The 9,345-nt window shown below is 48.2% G+C and overlaps 1 protein-coding gene across 1 annotated transcript in view; it reads left to right on the top strand.

The window, feature by feature from the left end:
* Positions 1-832: 832 nt before the first annotated feature.
* Positions 833-9,345, top strand: part of SLC16A9 (solute carrier family 16 member 9) — a 42,781-nt gene continuing 34,268 nt past the window's right edge. The window contains exon 1 of the mRNA XM_043987802.1: positions 833-999. The gene's annotated coding sequence lies outside the window, so the exon portion shown is untranslated. The remainder of the gene's footprint in view (positions 1,000-9,345) is intronic.

Raw genomic sequence — 9,345 nt, 5'->3', positions numbered from 1 at the left:
AAAGAAAATCAAGTTAAAGTGTGCACCATCCTGTCACATCCATGAATTCATTTCCCCCTCAGAACATGCCTCAGAGGTGCGTACCTACTACAATTGTAATTCCTCCCCATTTTATAGATAGGGAGACTGAGGCTCACAAAAGTGAAGGGATTGGCTCAGGGTCAGCCAGCTAGCGAGTGTCAACGGCGGCGTTTGAACCCAACTTCCTAACCGCTCTGCTGCACTCCCAGCCGGTGGGGTTGCCCAGGAGAGCTGGCTCCTTCCCCGGCCTTGCCTGGAGCCCCAGAGACTCCTCCGCCGGCCTCTCTGTCTGTCCCCGACCCTAGGCGCCCGGCTGGGAGACGAGCGAACTAGCGAGCGAGCGAGCGATCGAGCGCCCCCATCGTCAGCCTCGCCGCCTCCGTCGCCTCCTCTTCCTCCTCCTTCTCCTTCCCCCGCAGCCGCTCGCTCAGCCACAACCGGTTCAGACTGGCCTCAGTGCCCCTCAAAGGAGGGAGAGGGAAAGCAGGGGGAAAGAACTTGGCCGGGAGGAGTGGGGACGCCCCAGCGGGAGGAGGGGAACGGGGAGGGAGCGGGCGAAGGGGGGGGTGGAGGAGGAGGAGGAGGAGGAGGAGGAGGAGGAGGAGGAGGAGGAGGAGGAGGAGGAGGAGGAGGCGGAGCCCTCGGGGCACGGGGAGGAGGGGACCGGCTCCCTGCTCCATGTGGCGGCCACCACGCTCGGCCCTGCCCGAGGGCGGCGGCTCCCCTGCGGGGCCGGTGCTGCGCGGCTCGAGCCGGGTCATTGCCCAATCCCCCCAAGGCGACGGCGGCGGCGGCGGGAGTGGCGATAAATAGCGGCTCCCTGGGCCGCCGGGCCACCAGTGGGAGAGCCAGAGAGCCAGAGAGCCGGTAGGCGGCCGGTCGGACTGGACGCACTGCCGCTGCCGTCCCTGCACCCCCCTCGGACTAGCTGCGCCCCCCGCACCCGGAGCAAGACCTCCAACCCCGGAGCGCAGCCAGGTAAAGCGGCGAGAACAGGAGAGCGGCTGCAGGGAGGGGGCAGGGGGCAGGGGGCTGCGCGCCCTTTGCCACGGCCGCTGCCACTACCACTCTGCCTGCCCACCCAGGCTTCGGTGCGCAAGGGCTCAGGGCAGGAGCGGGGGGCGGCTCAGGCCAGCACCGGCCGCCGAACAGCTTGGAACTGGCTCCTAGATCCCTCACTGGGGATGTGTGTGCCTCTTTGGGGGTGTGTGTGGGTGCGCGTGAGTGAGAATGTGTGTATATGTGTTTGTGCGTGTGCGTGCGCGCGCGACTAGTTCCTCTGGGGTTTTCTAACTCTCCCGCAAGTAAGAGAGGGGGCTATAAGACTGGGGCGCCGCGGGTAGCTTGCAAAGAGTTTGGGGGTGCTAGTTGGGACTCGGAGAAGCGGGGCAGCTTCACGTTGTGTTGTTTCTAAAGTTGTGTCCTATCCAGGAACGTGGTGGGGAGAGAGGCCTCCCTCTGCATCGCAGTAAAAGGGGCCCCCTGGGCTGCGGGGAAGGGAAAAGGGAACCGCCGGACCAGGCTCTTGGGCTTTTGCTCAGCGGGGTCCGGGACAGAGGCTCCCAGCTTGGTTGGAGGCTATGGAGGATGGGAACAAGAAGGCGCGCTGCGGGGAGGGCCGCTGCAGACAGGACCCGGGACAGGACCGCTGTGGGAGGGGAGCCTGGCGGTGGTTCAGCACCACCTGGTCCAACCTGGGCCCTTGCCTGAGAGGGAGCTTGCGGCAGAGTTTGGGTTTCGCTATGGAAACTCGAGCGATCACCCAGCTCCGGGAAAGTCAGCTTTGGTTCCTTCAGTTGTTGGCTCGCGTTGGGTAGCCCTGGCTTCTGGCCCAGCGGTCCCCGTAGAATGTGCTTAAGAGCGACTTTTTGGACCTGAAGGTTTCAAAAAAGCTCTTGGGCAACGTCATTACCCACTTCTCGGATGCAAAGTGATGGATGGACGGAGGATTGACGTCTGGTGAAACTGAGGCAGCCCCAGCCCCCTCCCCCATCAGTATAATAGAGTCAAAAGAAAGGCCGGGGGCGGGTAGGAAGGAGATGGGGGCGGGTAGGAAGGAGATGGGGGCGAGAAAAAGGAGACAAGTCCCTTAATTACCCAACAGGCATTTATGAAGCACTTACTGTGCGCTTGGTATTGTGTTAAGCACTGGGGATACAAAAACACAGTTCCTGCCATCGTGCCAATAACTATGGATGTACAAGATCTATACAGTGCTCTGATATACAGAGCTACACCAGAAGGAAGACACTAGAGCTGAGGGAGGAACTGGAAAAGGCCGCCTGAAGAAGGTGGGATTTGAGCTGCTTTCATTGGAATCAGGCGAGCCAAGAGGGTCAGGTGAAGAGGGAGAACAGCTAGGCATAGGGGACCATCAAGGCAAACGTCTGTGGTCGGGAGATGGAGACTCTTATTTGACGAACAGCAAAGAGGCCGGTGTCACTATATTGTGGAGTATTCGGGATGTGGAAGGAGCGAGACTGGGAAGGTGGAGGGCAGGGTAGGTTATGAAAGATTTTGAATGACTGAGGATTTTATATTCGATAGTGGTAATAGGGAGCCACTGGAGATTATGGAGCAGGGGAGTGACATGGTCAGACCTGCACTTTAAGAAGATCATCTTGGTAGCTGAGAGGAGGGGGGGGGGGGAGGAAGAGTTGAGGCAGAGAGAAAGGTATTGGCGTTTAACAGGTGTGAAGTGATTAGAACCTGCACCAGCAAGGCACCTTTGTGAGATTAGGTTCCATTAAACTGGAAACCACAAGGCTTGTCGACAGATTGGATACATGGGTCGAGGGTAGTGAGGAATCCAGAAAAAGGTTTAGATATAGGATTAGATAAGGTTTAGAATCTGGGTGATAAGGAGGTCTTCGGTGCCCTCGTTATTAAGAAAGATAATGAGCTCAGTTTGAGGCATGTTGAATTTAACATGTCTGTGGGACATCTTTATTGGAAAAATGTCCAATACTCACTTGGAGATGTAAGCTCATGTATCTGAAATTCAAGATTTTTAAAACAAACCAAAAAAAAAAAAAAACCAGAGAAGGGTAACAGATGATTTGTTCTTAGAAGTCTCCTCTCCACCCTTCCATTCAGTCTATCTGAAAATTGTCTTTGTGGTTGCTGTTGTTGTTGCCCAAATGTGGCTGGGGAGGACTCCCTCCTTTCTTCAAAAATGTGAAAATTAGGAATTATGTTTATAACTTTTGGGGATCAGTTGACTGGCAGTATGGCATTGTGGGTAAAGAGCTGTCCTTGGAAGTGGGAAGACCAAGTTTTGCCACTGACCCCCACTAGTTACTTGACAATGGGCAAATCATTTTACCTCTTCCTGAGAAAACCCCAGGTTTGCACCTAAGAAAGGAATTGGATCAGTGTTTTCTACATCACATTTATTGAGCATAATACTTGCAATCTAATTCATTCAATTCAGTGGACATTTGGTAAGCACTTACTGTGTTCACGGGTCTGGGTTGGGCACTGAGAATACAAAAACAAAATGAAAAATGGACCCTGTCCCCATGGAACTTACATTCCATGGGGAAGAGATGCTTTGAGAAAGAATTAAAAAAGAAAAGATGATTTGGCCCCCACCCATAGGCAGCTTAGCATTTAAAATAGGCAAGTCCAATAGCAAGCTGGGAAGAGAATTGCATTTTAGAGTTAAGCTGTCAGGAAGACCTGGGCTGAAGTCTCTCCTGTGATGACTAACTGGGCCACCCCCTAAGGCCCTTCACCTCTCCTTGCTTTCTGGTCCACTAAGACAAATGGCAGAGAAGGTGCCGGGTCCCCTCTAACAATGTCATCATAGGTCTAGTGCCTATTTCTGTCTCTGCTTTGGGGATCCAAACACTCATCTACCCTTTATTAGATATCCTGGTGAGTTCCTAAAGCTGAAATACTTACTAACCTGGTGCAGTTTCTGCACTTAGCGAGGCTGGTCGATGGATGGCAGACACACTCACTCCATTTCTGGGTCCATCCTTGGACCAGTGCTGTCTCATATAATAAAGTGCTAAATGGTTTAATGCTGAGAGCAGGCACACAATCATGACTAGTCCTTTTTGCACCCAATGCCATTGGCACAAATATGGGCAGAGGAAGGAGAAAGAGTGCCCCCAGAATACCATGAGGCCACTGCTAGGTTGGCAGCAGCTTGTAGGCAGACAGGGAAGAGCTCACAAGAGTGTGTCTGCTTAGGGGAGGAAGTCACTGGAGCTTCCTATTTTAATTATTTTTGCTAATTAAGCGATACTTTCAGTTGTTTCTATGTAGCAGAACTTTTGTACAGTCTGCACCCTCTAAATATTCTTAAACTGAGGCAAAGCCCTGGTCATACCATCACAGTTACTGCTCTGAGTCAATGTAAATGGGGTTAGAGAAGAGAGAGGTCCAAGTAAACTGGCAATGGTGGGACTTATTTACAAAGGACGTAGACCTTCAAGGGTTGGTAGGATATAGGCAAGCATGAATGAAAGCCTGGAAATAGTGGTAAACACTGTGTGCCTAGGAAACAGTGAGGAGAGCTTCCCAACATCCATTTCCTGTCCTACAGACATTACTTAATCCTGGTCCTCACTTTCCCTTTATTCACCAGCTGTGATGTTTTCTGTAGATTCAGTTAAAGCCAATAGACATTTATTACCTGCTGTATGTGACAAGCCCTCTATGAGATGTTGGGACAAAAAGATAAAAAGGAAACCATCACTGCCCTAAGCAACTTTGTATCCTCTGGGCAGGATACAGCAGGGATGCAGATAATATAGACAATGTAGACAGAGTAAAGAAAATGCAGTTTTGTGGAGCCATGGAAGAGCAGTGGACAGTGACAGGAAAGCCTCCTCTTGGAGGAGGAAGTCTTTGAGCTGAGCCTTGGCAGGAGTTGGGGATTCCCAAAGGTAGAGATGGAAATGTATGGGAGGGGTTGTAGTCTGTGCAAATACATAGGGTGGGAGGTGGGATGTTTTGTTCAGGAAATGACAAACAGGTCAGGTTGATTCGAACAGAAAAAGCTTCATTTTTTTCCCAAGGCCTAATAAAGAAGACAAAGTGGGGACACTGGACAAGCAGGTAGTCAGGAGACCTGGGTCCTGGTCTAGGCTCTGCTAATAAATCACTGCTGGATCTTCAGCCATTTAACTTCTCTGGGTTTTGCTTTCCTCATCTGAATAGCTGGTTGGACTGCATGGTTGATTCCATCTCAGAAATGGTTTTGAGCTCCAGCTCTTCCACACTAATTCTTCTCCTTTCCCCTTCAACATATTCCCAACAGAATTCAACACTCTCCCTACAGAAAACCCTTTGATAAATAAACAATGCTTCGGGATAGGTCCAGAGAGAAGATCTCTGAGGTCAAGGGGAAGGATTTTTTTGCCCACTTGTGCTATTGTGGATTAGAGAAGGGGTTCAAACAGATATGGGAGTCAGCATTTGTGGGAAGAATTGGGGTAGCTGTGATTTAAATAGGGTTCAATGCCCTTATCTGTGTTGTCATATCTGTCATCTATCTCTTTCATTTTTGTTCAATAAATACGTTGGAAAATAATCTCTCAATGGACAGAGGAGCAAAAGAACTAGGTGTCTGTCTTAATTTGTGTCTCAAGGAAAGGGAGTGACAGTTTTGGGGTCACTTGGGGACAGCTGGCCATTCACCAAAATCACTTAAAGCTTTGGTGGTGTTAATTGGCCACCAGGTACCTTTGAAATTGTTTTTGCTCTGAAGACCATGGCTATTAGCACTGTGGTACATCTAGAAGTGGGCCTGGTCTCTGCCCTCATCAGACCCCATTAGAGCAGTGGGTTCTGTTCTGGCTCACATGTTTTAGGTGGGCATGGCCATGTTGGCGAGCAGGGACGGGAGGGCAGCCTGGATAGTGAAGGATCTGGAAGGCATTCTGTGTGATGATCAGATGAAGGAATCAGGGATGCTGAACCTGGAGAACACTGGTGGGGAACAGCAAAGTGCTTAGCAGAATGCCAGGCACACAGGAGGGACTTACTCAAGATTTATTCCTTTCCTGCCTATTGGAAGGGCTATCATGTATGTGCAAGAATGAATCACAGATTCAGGGCTAGAAGGGACCTTTGTGGTTATTGGGCTTGACTCTTGATTTTTTTACAGAGGAGGAGACTGAGATGTTAAGTGACTACCCAAGGTCCCACAGGTAATGGGGGCGGTGCTAAGATTTGAACCTGCGTCCTCATTTCCCTATTCCCAGCCTCTTCTCATTCCGTTTGGCCCCCAGAGGGCTGAGGCAGGAGCAATGAATGACAGGTTTAAAGAGATGGAGATAGGCTTGACGTGAAAAAGAGCTTTCTACCCAGGATAACTGCCTAGGCTTGGTCAGACAATCACAGATTGAGAGGTGAGAAGGACCCCAGAGGATGTCTGGTCTGGTTCATCTTCCAGATGAGGTTAAGGAAGCTAAGGGATTTGCTGCAGGTCACACAGGTAGGAGATTCTCTGACTCCAAGGCCCATCTTCTTCCATACCGTGTGGTGTGGGTTGGTTTGGCGGCCCTACTTTTCTTTGCTCTAGTCCAGGAGTTCTTAACTTTTTGTGTGCCCTGGACCCCCTTGGTCGTCTGGAAAAGCCCATGGAGCCCCTCTCAGAATATTGTCTGGTGCCTACATTCATAATGGAAGGAAATGCTAAATTTCAGTTAGAGGTCAGTGAAAATGGAGCATTTTTCTTTTTCATTTGAGTTCATGAACCCTTTGAAATCTATCCAGAGACCCCTTGGGCATTTGCAAACTACAAGCTTAGAACCCCTATTTTAGAATTCTGGTAAAACACAATGACCCTGAGCTCAGGGGCTGTCTCCCTTTTGTTTTTTTGTCCCTAGCACCTAGCGGGTTTCCAGATACCTACTACCTAATAAAAGAAATACCTGTTTGACTGAAGAGAGGACTCATTTGGTCATGGTTGGGGGATGATGTCTAGAAATGACTGTGATGCAGCATACATTGCACCTTTAAAAAAACAAAGGAGAATGGGCTGCTTTGGGAAGTCGGAGTGGCTTCCTCAATGTGGGTTTTGAGCAAAGCTTGGACAATCAGGTGCCTGGGTTAATTGTTCGGGGGAATTTGCTTTACATGTGGGTTGGACTAATCAGCCTCAAAGGTTCTGTGATCTTGATAGACTGACCCTTGCATTCCACCTTCCTTCTTCAACATAGAATTAACAACCTTGAGAGATCCTTGAATTTCAGTTGGATTAATGAGTTGAAGGACTAATGGCAAAGTAGAGATAAACCTAACCATGTACAAATAAAACATTCATCCACTCACATAATTATGTCCTAAGAAAAGCATGCTGATTATGCTTACCCGTGGCAGCTCCAGTTTACCTTGGGCCATGCTTTCAATAAGGCAGCTTTAGGCAGTAGCTAGAGAAGTCCTAGAGAGGTCATATGTAAGGTAGTCCCGGATAGACTGCTTAACTTGCGGCAGGAAGACAGAGTTTGAATCCTTCCCCTGCTCCCTCCCCTATCATATTTACCAGTTACATGACTCTGGCCAAATCTCTTGACCTTTCTGAGCCTCTGTTGCCTCAAATGTAAAATTGTTATTTTTTTTGGTTGGATCCGATGCCATGGAATTTGCCCCTCACCTTACATCAGTGTGATATCTTGTACCAAGAATGGAAGTAGTTAGGAGGAAGGAAGTGCCTGACTAAATAGACTGCTAAAAGCTTTTCAGAGGGGAAAACAAAAAGACAACACGAATCTTAGTGTGACTAACAGCAAAAGAAAACTGGAAAAGAGAGGTCAGCAGACCCTAAAAATACCGGATACCAGGAGCATGTGGGCAAGATCTGGTTTTTTTTGGTCAAGAATTGGGCAGTCTCGTGTTGTGATATGGAGCCAGAAAAATATGGCTTTATATGTATTCTAGCTGTGTGATCTTGGACATGTGTCTGGACCCATATTATATCAGATGATCTCTGGTCACAGGGATGTCTCTGCTTATCCCTTTCATTTCAAATGTCTTTCCCTCTCACAAATAAGTTCTGAATCTTCCTCAGTCTCTTCATCTGTGAAATGAAGCTGTCCAGTGCTAGATCCCTAATCCCATGATTCTGTTACCTAACAAGGCTATAATTTGATATGTCTTCTAGTATGGTCCCTTCCAGATCTAAATCTCATGGTCTTGGTGATAGTATAGAGAACTATGAAAAGAATACAGACTCTAGAGTCAGGGACCATGGGTTCCAATCCTGCCCTGATGATTAATACCAATGTGACCTTGGACAAGTCACTTAACCCGGGAGGGGGCATTTTCCCCTCATTTGTGAAATGAGAAGGTTGCATTCCCATTGAGGTCCTCTCTAGCCCTCTGTATCTATGACCCTATGTTCTTGTGATCTAATGATCCTAATAGGAGAGTGTTAGCATGGTGTAGTGGGAAATGTCACACATGTGGACATTAGATTTGAATATTGGTTCTGATAGGAGTTATGAGACCATGAGAAAGGCTTTAAACATCTCTGAACCCCAGTTTCCCCATGTACAAAATGAGGCTTTCAACAATTTGCACTAACTTCACAGTTGTATTGTGTTTGGAAAACCTTAAATTGCTAAAGAAGCAAGGACTGTAATAACAACAATAATTTTTATCCTTTGGCCCTCGCTTTAATATAAAGTAATTTAAATACCCACATTTTCTAGGAATAAAGGTTAATTTTCATTGTGAATTTTCTCTTTTTTCTTTCCTATAACTTTTTTAATTAAAATAATAGCCTACTTCGGATAATTACTCTCCATAAGAGGTGGACAAGTAGACAGTAATATCAGTAGCAAAATTTAAGGGAAAGAACAACAAAGCACAATGTGTTGCCCTGCTGATCACCCTCTCATCAATCTTTCAAGAAACCTATTTTTTTCACCTATGAAACTTCTAGACATTAAAAAGGCCTGAATCTTGTACTCCTTACCAAGTCAGAGATCTGTTAGTCAACATCCATTCATTGAGTACCTACTACTATGTGCTAAGCACTGGGAATACAAAGATAGGCAAAACAAGTCCCTCTTCTCAAGGAGCTCCCAGTCTAATGGGGGAGACGACTTGTTAGGGATAGTAAACTCTCCAAAAAGCTGTCTCTTCATGTCCCAACCAAAAAGTCTCAGTGGTAACTCTTGATTCTTCTCACTCTTTGTTTGTTTTGTTTTGTTTTGTTTTGCAGGGCAGTGGGGGTTAAGTGACTTGCCCAGGGTCACACAGCTAGTGTCAAGTGTCTGAAGTCGGCTTTGAATTCAGGTCCTCCTGAAGTCAGGGCAGGTTCTTTATCCACTGCACCACCTCGCTGCCCCCTTCTCACTCTTT

The sequence above is a fragment of the Dromiciops gliroides genome, chromosome 2, assembly GCF_019393635.1.
Source record: "Dromiciops gliroides isolate mDroGli1 chromosome 2, mDroGli1.pri, whole genome shotgun sequence".
NCBI classification, from domain to species: domain Eukaryota; kingdom Metazoa; phylum Chordata; class Mammalia; order Microbiotheria; family Microbiotheriidae; genus Dromiciops; species Dromiciops gliroides.
Note: the sequence above shows the minus strand (reverse complement) of the source record. Positions and strands in the feature narration are given on the sequence as shown.